This window comes from Octodon degus, unplaced genomic scaffold (assembly GCF_000260255.1).
Source record: "Octodon degus isolate 3935 unplaced genomic scaffold, OctDeg1.0 scaffold00077, whole genome shotgun sequence".
NCBI classification, from domain to species: domain Eukaryota; kingdom Metazoa; phylum Chordata; class Mammalia; order Rodentia; family Octodontidae; genus Octodon; species Octodon degus.
Window position 1 is genome coordinate 367,698 of NW_004524653.1, and position 11,746 is coordinate 379,443.

Here is an 11,746-nt window from a genome sequence, read left to right on the forward strand (position 1 = left end):
GACCATTCCACTGGGGAGAGATAGTATTTCACGTGGCTTTGATTTGCATGACGCCAGTGGTTCATGAACTTTTTCATGTACTGTCTGGGACCACCTATAGGTTTGTTGAAGACTGACCTGTCCTGTGGGCTCTCCCCATCCGGGGCCTGGGAGGCTGGGTGGAACCCCATGATCTCGCCCTCCAAGGGTCACTGGATCTGGAGCTCGGCCCAAGCACATGCTTTGAGCTCTGGCTTTTTCTTCTCTCCTGTACCTTCTATAGATGAGTAGTAGGAGGCAGGATCCCCACGGTGGGGCCGTTTAAAGTCTTGGGTCCGCAAACCCTACAGACACCTCCGTGCTAAGCTTTGGCCGTTGTCCTGGAAGGACAGTTCTACAGGGTCCATCCCTCTAAAGGGTTGCAACCTGCTAATGTCACCAGCTCTTGCATCTGCCCAGATTTTGTCTCCCTTGGAGGAGGAAGGAAACAAGCCCAGAGGCTCGACACTCTTGGCTTGCTGTCCCCAGAAAACAGGCACAGACTCCCACATCAGCGCCTTCCCTGGGACTCTGCAGCTGCAGCTTCCCAGCTCCCACAGCGAGAGACATGCAGGAGCCTGGCCAAGTCTGAGATCCTAGTGGCTCCTCCCCGAGAGCCCAATTCAGTGAAAACTGGGGGAAGATGGGGAGGCCCAGGCCAGAGGGACCTGCCCCCAGTGGTTTTCAAGACTCGAACCTGAGAGGTCCTTATTCCTCCATTCTGGGGTACAGGTATCCAGGATACTTTTCTACTTTTCATGACTTGAGTGATACCTAGGCCCTGTTGTCACAATTTCCCACTGTGCACTTCTTCTGCTCATCTTTTGGAAGCTATCTTTTAAGACACCAGCCCCTCCCCCCACCCCACCCCCCAAAAAAACTAGTGTCAAAAGCCTTAACCAGAATGCATAATACCAGGTCAGGCATTGTGGTACATACCTATAATCCCAGTACCTGAGAGGCTGAGGCAGGAGGATCACTGTGAGTTGGAGACTAGCCTGAGCTACACAGTGAATTCAAGGCCAGCCTGAACTGCATAGTGAGACCCTGTCTCAAAAAGGAAAAAAACAAAGCATTTAAAGAAATCCAACAAGGGCCAGGGAGATGGCTCAGTAGGATAAGCGCTTCCCTGGCAAGCGCAAGGGCCTGAGTTCAATCCCCAGTCCCGCAAAAAAAAAGAAAAAAAAGAAAGAAAAAAAGAAATCCAACAATCAGTAAGAAAAAGAGAGAAGACCAGCTGGTAAAATATGAACAAAATACTTGAATATCTACTTTACCAAAGAAGCACTACAAGTAGCCATAGGAGTGAGCTGCTCAGTTCTGGATGTGCGCAGCGGAGGCAGCTCCAGGAATGGCCCTGGGCCTGCCTTGGCCTGGCCTCCACTGTCTCTGTCTGGAAGTTTCCATCATGTCTGAACAAGGAAGGCCCGGCTGTGTCGTTCTGTGCCGGCCTTGCAGGTCCTCTACCCTGCCCTGGGGTCTGGAGAGCCTTGTTCCCATCTGCGTGGGAAGCAGCCTCAGTGACAGCAGCCCATGCTCCCAGCAGGCTCCTGGCTGGGCTTGAGTACGGTCCAGCCACTTCCCCTCACGGGATGACACAGAGCCCAGGATGGGCCTGTGCGAACACTACCACCACGTTGTTCATTGCATGAGCGTTAGCCCCAACGCATAGATGCAGGAACCAGGGTCAGGAAGGGTGAAATAACTTCCCTGAAGCCATAAATAAGGTCAGGAAGGAGCGGCTCAGAAGGAGTGAGCACAAGCCTGGACTTTTCCCATGTGTGTCCCTTTTCCCATCACTGTTCCTGATATAACACTGAAGACCATAAAGTGATCTTCGAAGAGTCTCCCTTCAGGATGGTAGTGGACCAGGAGCCAGACCAGGAGCCCAGGGAGGGTGAGAAGGCAGCTTCTGGAGGCTTGATCAAGCCATTCCTGATCTCCTACCCAGCCTGAGCTATGCCTTGGGGAGCCCCCCAGTCTTACTCCTCAGCAGGTTGCTCCTAGGAGTCCTAGATGGAACTGGCAGGGAGGAACAAGTGCACCTCAATGGGGCTGGCACGTGTGGGACACAGTGTTGAGCCCAACTCTGGTCCTGGGAGAAGAGAATCACAGAGAAGGCCAGAGGGTGGGTCTGAGGCTGGGAAATGAGGCTTTGCCATCGGCTCTGGCACTCGTGGAGAAGTCCCTTCACTTCCTCAGCCTCAGTTTCCTCATCTGTAAAATGAGCTCACGGCATGCAGACTCTGGAATATGAACTGAGCCCATACACCAAAAGCACTTAGCTTGTGTCGCCACAGCACTCAGTAGGGTACTTGTGGCAGTGACTGAGCAGCCCCTGATCAGAGAAGCCAGCGGAGGCCGGGCGGGGCCTAGGCTCCACGTCCTGAGGGCACAGCCCACCCTGGGCCACCCGCTGTGCTCTCCTGCAGAGGAGAGGGCTGTCCAAATCCTGCCGCTGGCCTCTTACTCCTGGTACTTCCTTTGCTTCTCTCTAGGCAGAAGGCTTTGCCTTCCCCTTTCTGTCCCCAAGGAGAAACCCATTCCCCCTCCATAGCACAGGCAGCAGACTTGCAGCTGGAAAAGGCGAGACACCTGGCCTGGAGGGCTGCGGTGAGCGGGTGGCTTTCCTTGGGCAATGTTAACAACACTAGGAAACCACTGACCTGGGCTCCTAAGTGGGCCACGCAGAGAGGGCTCCCTGGGGCCATGCTGGGAGCCTCCCATAGCGTGTTCTGTCCACCGTAGCACTGACGTGCACCCCAGTCTGCCAGACCCTCCGGCCTCTGTGGGGGGCTGAGCACCTTTACCTCAGAGCCTTGGCATGTGCTCTGCCCCCCAAGAGAACTCCTGGCCCCCCACCTCTTGTCCACCATGCATGGTGAAACCGGCAAGCCCTCCCTATTCAGGTTCTCCAAAGGGAGATTTCCTCAGGTACATTTGCCTGCTTGTTTCCTGCGAAGCACTTTGCTGGGCCTGCAATGCGTTTGCACTTTGGGCCTATTTGTCAGTCAGCAGGGTGTCAGCCCCACTGAGCCAACAGAGTGTCTAGAGGGCGTCAGATGCCCAGATAGTGAAAGAGTGAGTGGGCTCAGTATGTGACAAAGAGGAGAATAAGAAAAGACTAGGGCCCTTCATGGGCCTCAGTTTCCCTAGTTGCATCTGTTTTGAGCCCACATCTAGACCAAGTCCAAGATTCCCCCATCCTCACTCCCTCCTCCCCCAAGCTGCACCCTGAGAGCTCTCAGCCCAGCAGGTCACCAGAGGCCTGGTCTTCCCCCAGTGAGTCTCAAGAGATGAGTCCCAGAGATGAAGGAACCTAACTATTACCCCAGCCACCAGGTTCTCACTCAGCCTGGCTTGGGCCCCAGCAAGCCCTGGTCACTTAGCAGCTGTTGGCCTCAACAGGGCCTGACCCTCTCCTTGCCTCTTTTGTCATCTGAGAAAAGGTGCACCTAGGAACCCACACCTCCCAGAGCCATTGTACAAGCAGGGGCATTATTCCCAAGCCCTTCATGGGAAGCTCTGGGAATCTGAGCCAGCCGAAAGTGGAGTTTAGGGTCCCCCCGCTGCACCCCAATCTCATCTTGAGATGTGGATTCAAGTCAAGAAATGCAGTGGCAGGTGTCCCTGGCAGACATGGGGAGGGGACAGGGCAGAAAGGGGCCGATCAAGGTGGCTTTCTGGCCAGCAGTACTCATGGAGCTGGAGTCCATCCTGTGCAGGCCCTGGGCCCAGGATGGGAGATGCTCCTGGGCAGCAGCCTGCAGCCTAAGGAGGACTTCAGGTCAAGCACCATGCAGCAAGGGCTCTTGGGGACTTGTCCCCACCCTGTAACTATGTTCATTTCAAGGCCCACAGGTTTGACTTCCAGGAGCTCAGACCTCACCTCTTAAAGAGGAGGCCTCGCCTGACCACTAGGGCCTTCTCAGCCTCAAACAGCAACCCTGGTCAGTGACCACAGAGGCACATGGATGACTTCCTGAGTCCCCTGTCCCTTGGAGGGACAGGGCCAGCTCTGAGCTCAGTGCATCCCCTGCAGGACTGAGCTCCAGCTCCAGCACACTGAGGTATCTGGCTAATGACAATCTTGATGTCCTGCCCTTCCCCAAATCACTCCCTCAGGGTCACGGGTGATCACCTCTCCCCAAGATGACTTATACCCAAATCCTTTTCCTGAATCCAAGACCAGATCCATGTTGTTGTCATTGTCATCGTTGTCTTCGTCTTCTCCTCCTCCTCTTCCTCCTCCTCCTCCTTCTTCTCTTCTTTTCTTCTCTTCTCTTTCTTCCTCCTCTTCCCCTTCTTCATTTTAAAACATTTTTATGATACATCACCATGACTACTTTCATCATGAGTCCGTTTACGTCCCCTCCTGGCAACCCTCCCACTCTTGGTCCCCTGCCATTTTCAGAGATTACCCTGTTTCTTTTTATCAGTCTTTTATTTTGCTCCTTACTTACAATTTGGCTTTCTCCTAGGAGAGACACCATAGGATTTTTAAGCCTGGGTGTCTGATTTATTTCATGTAACATTATGGTCTCAAGGTACATGCATACTAAGGACTCAAATTTATCTTTTTAGCAGAATAGTACGTTATTACGTATCAGTATCACATTATCTTTATCCATGTATCTGCGGATGTGCAGAGGCTGCCTCCAAGTTGTAGCAGATGTCCACTGCGCTGCTGTAAGCACGAGTGTGGGAATGCACGTACGCTGTAATACAGTGCCTTGAGCTCTCTCCGAAGACACCCAGTAGGAGAATACCTGGGTAGGACAGAGTTTCTGGTTTCTTGAGGAATCTCCACACTGATTTCCATAACTGTGGAACATGGTCACCTCCTCGCCAACAACGCATGAGGGTTCTTTCTTGCCTATTGCATCACCAGCTTTTATTACTCTATTTCTTGACCATGGCTATTCTTTGGGGAGGGAGATGGAATCTCAGCATTGTTTTGTCTTTCTCTATTGGCCAGCGATGTCGAACATTTTTTTCATACATTTATGGGCCCTTCGTATTTCTTCTTTTGAAAAAGGTGTATTTATTTCAGTTGTTGCCTATTTTTTGATTGGATCTTTTTTGGGAGAGGGTCTGGTTTTGTTTTTTTGTTTTTTTGTTTTTTTTTTTTTTGAGTTCTTTATACATTCTAGATAGTAGTCCTCTGAGGAGTAGCTGACAAAAGTTTTTCTCATTGTGTAGGCTATCTTTTTTTAACTCTGTTAGTTGCTTCTTTGCTGTGTGGAGGTTTTTTAGTTTTATATTATTTTATATAATCTCATTTATGTAATCTCATTTACATAATCTAATTTATATAATCTCATTTTTGACTCTTGATTTTATTTCTTCTGCCCTAGGAGCTCTGTTTAGAAAGTCCTTTCCTATGCTATGGCTTCAAGAGTTTTGCCTATTTATCTTCCAGCAGATTGTTTCCATTGTAATATTTAGATCTTTGACCTATTTTGATTTTAAATTATTACATGGGGAGAGATATGAGTCTATGTTCAATCTTTGGTATTTGGATAGCCGGTCTTCCCAACACCATTTGCTGAAGAGGCTGTCCTTTCTCCAGCATAGGATGTTTTCTGTGCTTTTGTCAAAGACCAGGTGGTGGCTGAATGTGTCTGTGGTTGTTGTTTGTACCTTCTATGCTGTCCCAGCGATCCACAGATTTGCTTTTGTTTTGGTACCATGCTGTTTGTATGACTGCAGCTTTGTAATGCTACTTGCAATCCAGGGCTGCAATGCCACCTGCTTCGCTCTTGGCACCCAGGACTGCTTTGCTGTTCTGGATCGCTATGAATTTTAGGATTATTTTTTCTAGTTCTGTGAGAAATGCTATTGGTATTTTGATTTGGACTGTATTAAATCTGTATATCAGTTTTGAAATTATGGCCATTTTGACAATATTGTCTATCCAGAAAAAAAGGGCATCTTTCCATTTTCTTTTCTAAAAAATTAATTAATTGGTTTATTTGTTATAGGGTCTCGCTATGCAGTTCAGACTCATAGTGATCTTCCTGATTCAACCTTCCCAGTGCTGGGATTACAGGCATGCACAACCACGCTCAGGATTCGGAGCCTGGCACAGCACGCCATACCGGAGATCAAACTCAGGTCCTTGCACTTGCCCGGCAAGCGCATAGACCACTGGGCTACCTCCCCTGCAGATCCTCTTTCCATTTTCTGATGTCGTCCTTGACCACCTTTTTCAAAATTGTTCTTGTGGTAGAAATCTCACCTCTTTGGTTAGGCTAACTCCTAAGCATTTAATTTTTCTTGATGCTATGGAAACATGGTAACTTTTTTTCATTTCTTTCCCTGTGAATTTTTTATTGGTGTAAGTAAGCACTATTTATCCTTGTGTGTGCAGGATGCTTTGTACCCTGCTATATGACTGAATCTGGTTATCAATTCCCAAAGTCTTCTGCTGGAATTACTTGGGTCTTCTATGCAAAGGACAATGTTAGCTGCAAATAATGATAATTTGGGGATCATGTCATTATACATATGACATTTCTTCTTCTTGATTGCGCTCACATTTTGGTACTATGTTGAACAGGAGCAATGACAGTAGACATCTTTGTCTTATCCTCACTTGACAGGGAAAGCTTTCAGCTTCTCTTCATTTAATGATGCTGACCACTGGTTTTCCATACATGGCTTTTATGAAATTGAGGTAAGGTGCTTCTGTACCTATTTTCTTCAGGGCATTTATTGTGAATGTATGTTGGACTTTGTCAAAAAGTTTTCTGTATCTACTGATCCAGTCATGCAACTTTTGTCCTTGCTTCTGTTTACATAGCATGTCACAGCTACTGATTTGTGTATGTTGTAGCATCCTTGTGTCCCTAGGATGAAGCCTACTTGGTCACTGTGTATAATCCTTTCAATCATTTGTTGCATTCGATTTGCCAGTGTCTCATTGACAGTTATTGTGTCTATATTCATGAAGAGATTGAGCGGTAGTTACATTTTTTAGTTGGGTCCTAGAATCCACTTCTAAGGAACCCATAATCGGCCCTTAGTCAGAAGATACATTTTGACCAATCAGAGAACGCCATCTCCCTGGCAACAGTGATTGGTCTATTTTTGGTCACATGAACAGATCAGGACCAATCAGAGTTCTCAATGAGACAAAATTATAGTTGCTAGGGAAAAGTAGCTTCCTCTTTCCCCTCCGGCTCCTTGGTAGTGGCTGTCATGCTTGCTGCCTTGTTGGCAAGTTCCATCTGGGATAGAGAGAGCGTGGCCTTCAGAAAGAGAGCAAGCTTGTCACATCTGGCTCAGTTCCTCAGCGGCCTAACCACCACAGCTCACTCCTCTCATCTTTCAGCTACTCCACAATCTGCTGGTTAGAGAAGGCAGTAACGGAGGTGGGTTTCTGTCGTGTGCAGACAAGATACCAGATTAATCCAGAAGACTTCCTGGACAAGGCGTTTTGGGAAGTGGGTAGGGTAGGGTGTGCTTCAGCTGAGGCAGGAGCATGGAGGCTGGGCCTGAGTGAGCCAGGAAAAACAGTGAGGATCTCAGGGCCAGCAAGACGCCCAGCAGGTGGCGGCTGGAGTGCGATGGGTCCTGGGACCATCTTCTAAACCTGTCCCCAGGAACTTGGGAAAATTCAAGTGAGCTCATGCTGGTAAACAGGCCTACACGATTTATTCCACTTCAAGATTGCTGCCCTTTTTCTTCCCACAACCAGAAAGCATTTCCCTGAATTTCTTTATTTTTTGTACTTAATTAATGGTTTTTAAATGGACTGTGCTGATCTCGCTTGTCAAGTTGGTTGGCTGGAGAAATACCTAGGGCACTCACGCACCACACTGTGGGTATGCCTGTGGGCAGCCAGAGGCAGAGGGAGCGCTTCCTCACGGGCTGACCTATTGATGAGATGCTAATTTGACAGCGCTGTTGGGAAGGGATGGAAACAGCAGGTGGGGCCTGGTGGGAGGGAAAAGCTCACTGGGCGGGCAGAGCCCTGGGGAGTGTACCTTAGCAGCCCTTCGCTGTCTGGGTCCTACCTGTCTTGAGGTGAGCAGTTTGCTCCACCACACCCTCCCACCTCAGCTTCTCCACAGGCCTAAGGCCATGGGGCTGACTGTGGACGAAAGCCTTTGAAACCATGAGTCCAAAGAATCCTTTGCTCCCCTGCGTTGTTTTACGCAGGTAACAGCAACAAAAAGCTGAGAGAAAGGTTAATCATATTTATCCCACACAACATGAGAAATCCACACACATGATGCCATGGCTAAGTGGAGCTAAGGAACACATGTGTTATTTCACACACCCATCCTGTGTGTGAGGAGAATGCTCACACCTCAGCTCACTGAAATGACATTAGTTACCAGGCAAGGCCTTAAACACTTCTGGCTTATTCCCTCGGGCAGCCCTGAAGTGAGGGACAGCCCTACTGGTCAGTGTCTGGCACTTCTGTCCAGGAGCTCCTTGTGTGGAAGAACACCAGACGCTACCTCAGATAGAGAGCATGAGGGTCAGACTCTCCAGGGTGATCCCAGCTCTACCCAGAACCAGATGACCCAGGCTGGCTCAGGTGTCTCCTTCCCAGGACACTGTTGCCTGCCCAGCTCCTGGCCTGGAACCCACCCATCCCTGCTTCCACTCCCAGCCTGAGTGCTCTGCTGCACACTGACCTCAGACACTGTCTCTCCACTGAAGCCTGCCTCCTTTTCCCCACACCCCCAGGCAGCCCCAGGCACTGCCTCCTGCACCACAGGACAGACCTCTTGCTGTCTGGATCCCCGCTAACTATGTGCCACCTGTCTGCCCTCACCCACCAGGCAGTGGGCTCTGTGAGATCTCAGCTGTGTCCCCCAATATGTAGGATGGGGTGGGAGCAGCCAGTCCCAGCACAGGCTGAATGAGGGCAAGAAATAAACAGATGAGAAAGTGAACGGGTTACCAAGTTCCTCTCTCATTCAAAATAAAAGATGGACAATAGAAAGCTGGAAGATAGATCCTTTGCAAAAGGGAAAGAGACCATGAGCTGGAAGGAGGGGGAAGGAAGCAGCAGGAAAGGGATAAAAACATAATTAGGGTGTGTTCTGTACATGTCCCGACTCCCTGCCATGAATACGATCGTCCTGTGCTGCAAGCAGGTACCAATAAAAATAAAGTTTTTTAGGTAAATGCAGAGACCAAGATTACTGATCGATCCTTAAGTTTCCATAAGGGCCCACGAAGACCTCATTTCCTGATTCAGGCCCATTTAGTGAATGCCTGTGCTGTAGAACCTCACATGCATCATCCCATCATCCCATCATTTCCTCACAAAGAACCCTGGGAGTTAGCTCCAGAGAAGAGCTACAATTTACAGTTGGGAACACTGAGGCCTAGGAAAACTGTGATAGAGCTGGGATCCACCCAGAGTCTGACGCTAGTCTTCTCTATCTGAGGTAGCGTCCGGTGTTCTCCCATGCAAGGAGCTCCTGGACAGAGCTGTCAGGCATGTGTCTGCCTCGTTCAGGCTGGGACCCCGAAGGGAAAGGCTGTCAGGCAGTACGCCCACCTGGCAGGCCCTGTGCTGGAGTCTCCAGACAGCCTTGGGGCCACAGGTCCCTAGTGAGAGGACTGAAGGCACTGGAACGTTCGACAAAGATCTGTGGCCAAGCTCTGTTTGCAGATCCACACACATTCAGAGGTCAGCAGAGGCCTGTTCAGTCCACAAGACATGGCAGGAATCAGTTTGAAAACCAGAATGCCAAACGTATCGCCGTCACCCTGAATTCTCTTTAATCACATGGCCTGTCAGGGACCTCAGTGACCACTTACCCCTTTCTGCAGACAAAGCATCTGAGGTAGGGTTAGAGTCCCGGAGCCAGGCAGGGCCTCTGTGCCTGTGCCTTGGTAGTCCCTTCTATGGAAGGAGAGAGGTGTGCTTCTCACTGAGCCTGGCCCCCATCAGAGCAGTAGTAGTCGAGCAGGAAACCATCACCACCGTCAGAATCATCACCAGCAGCAGCAGCAGCAGCTGCCATCGTCATCATCATTAGCGCAAACATCACTGTCATCATCACGCACATGCATCATCCCTATTTCCTCATCACTGTTGTCATGGTTACCATCATAGTCATATTGCCAGCATCTCCACAACCATCATCATCATGGCTAACACTGTCTGAAACCCTGACATGCTCACCAGGCGCCGCCTAAGTGCTCATGTTGCTAATCCCAGCAACCTTCGGATTCCTTTTTTTATAGATAAGCAAACTGAGGCTTAAAGAGGTTAAGCACATGCTCAAGATCACGCATCTAGAAATGGTAAGGCCTGCATTAAGATTCAAGAAGTCTCACTTTCAAATACCATAACTGCTGCTGAGATCTCTGCTGCCAAGACAAATGCAGGGAATTCCAAAATCCCCCCCAAATGACAGTTGTTCTGTCTTTGCTGGTCCACGTGGCATTCAAAACTTTAGCCCACATCTAAAACCATAGGACCCCCGTTTGCTACCACTGTGTCCTTGCAGCATCCTCTGCGTCATGAAGTCCTTTGGTGAGTGGCCTTGGAAGCTCGGAGCAAGTGGTCTTGATTACCAAAGACGTGGCTGCTGAGATTTTCTGGAAATTTTATTGTGGATCTTGTTCCTGAGGTGTTGTGGTGTCGAAATAGCTAATCTGAGACAGTTAGAGAAAGACAAGATGGCTAGAAAGGTGCATGGAAGGGTAGAAGAAAGGAAGGTATGAAGAGTGGTATCTAGGAGTGTTTCTCCAGAGAAACAATCAGTAGGAAACATAGTAATTGATATGAATATAGATAGAGATGTGAAGAGTTACAGGACTAGGGAGTCTGTGGGGGTCCCACAATATGCTGTCTAAGCTGGAGAGACAGGAAAGGTGGAGAAAGAATCCAGTACAAGTCTGAATCAGAAGTTCTGATGGCCAAGGACAAGAGAGCATGGTTGTATTCGTTCTAGAAAAAAAGGGGGAGAGAATTTAGCTTCCCTCCACTGTTTTGCTTCATTAAGCCCAAGCACAACTCACATAGTGCTTATTTAGCTGGTCAGGGTGGATGCTCTTTACCCAGTATAACAAGGTCAAGGCTGATTTCTTCCACGGATGTGCTTACAAATATACCTAGAAGTAATGTTTTAACAGCTATCTGGGCATCTCATGAGTTAATTAAGTGAACATATAAAATTAGCCATCACAAGTGGCTGAGTGGGAGGCTGAGTCAAGGAGTGGTGCACGGATAGGTGATGGAGGATGCGGAGCCATGTACAGTCAGTGGCTGCATGGATGGATCACGTGGCAGACACTGTCAGTTCCCACTCATTTCTCAGCAGTGACCTTTCCGCTACTTTTTGCAAAATCCTGTGTCTTTCCAGTTGTGAATGCATTTCTAGATTGTTCAGTCCAAGGGCAGGATTGAAATGCCAGAGAGTTAATGACTCCTAAACAGCCCTCAGCTTAGAGATCTGATACATAAGTGCCCCCAGGTTCCTCGCCCATTGGTTAGGATACTCTTTGGAGTTCCCTGGTGGCATAAGTCCATATTTTCCCACCACTGCAACCAGAATAAAAGGTACTATTTGTCAGCTTCTTTCCATGTCGTTTGTCATCTCTTCACTCCTCTCCTTACCATCCCATGTATGCTGATTCGAATCCTCATAGTAAAGAGTTTGGATATGGGGAAGTTCAAACCAAACAGATGAGGAGATAGATGGATGAATGAGTGGATGGATAGATGGATGGATGGATGGATGGATGGATG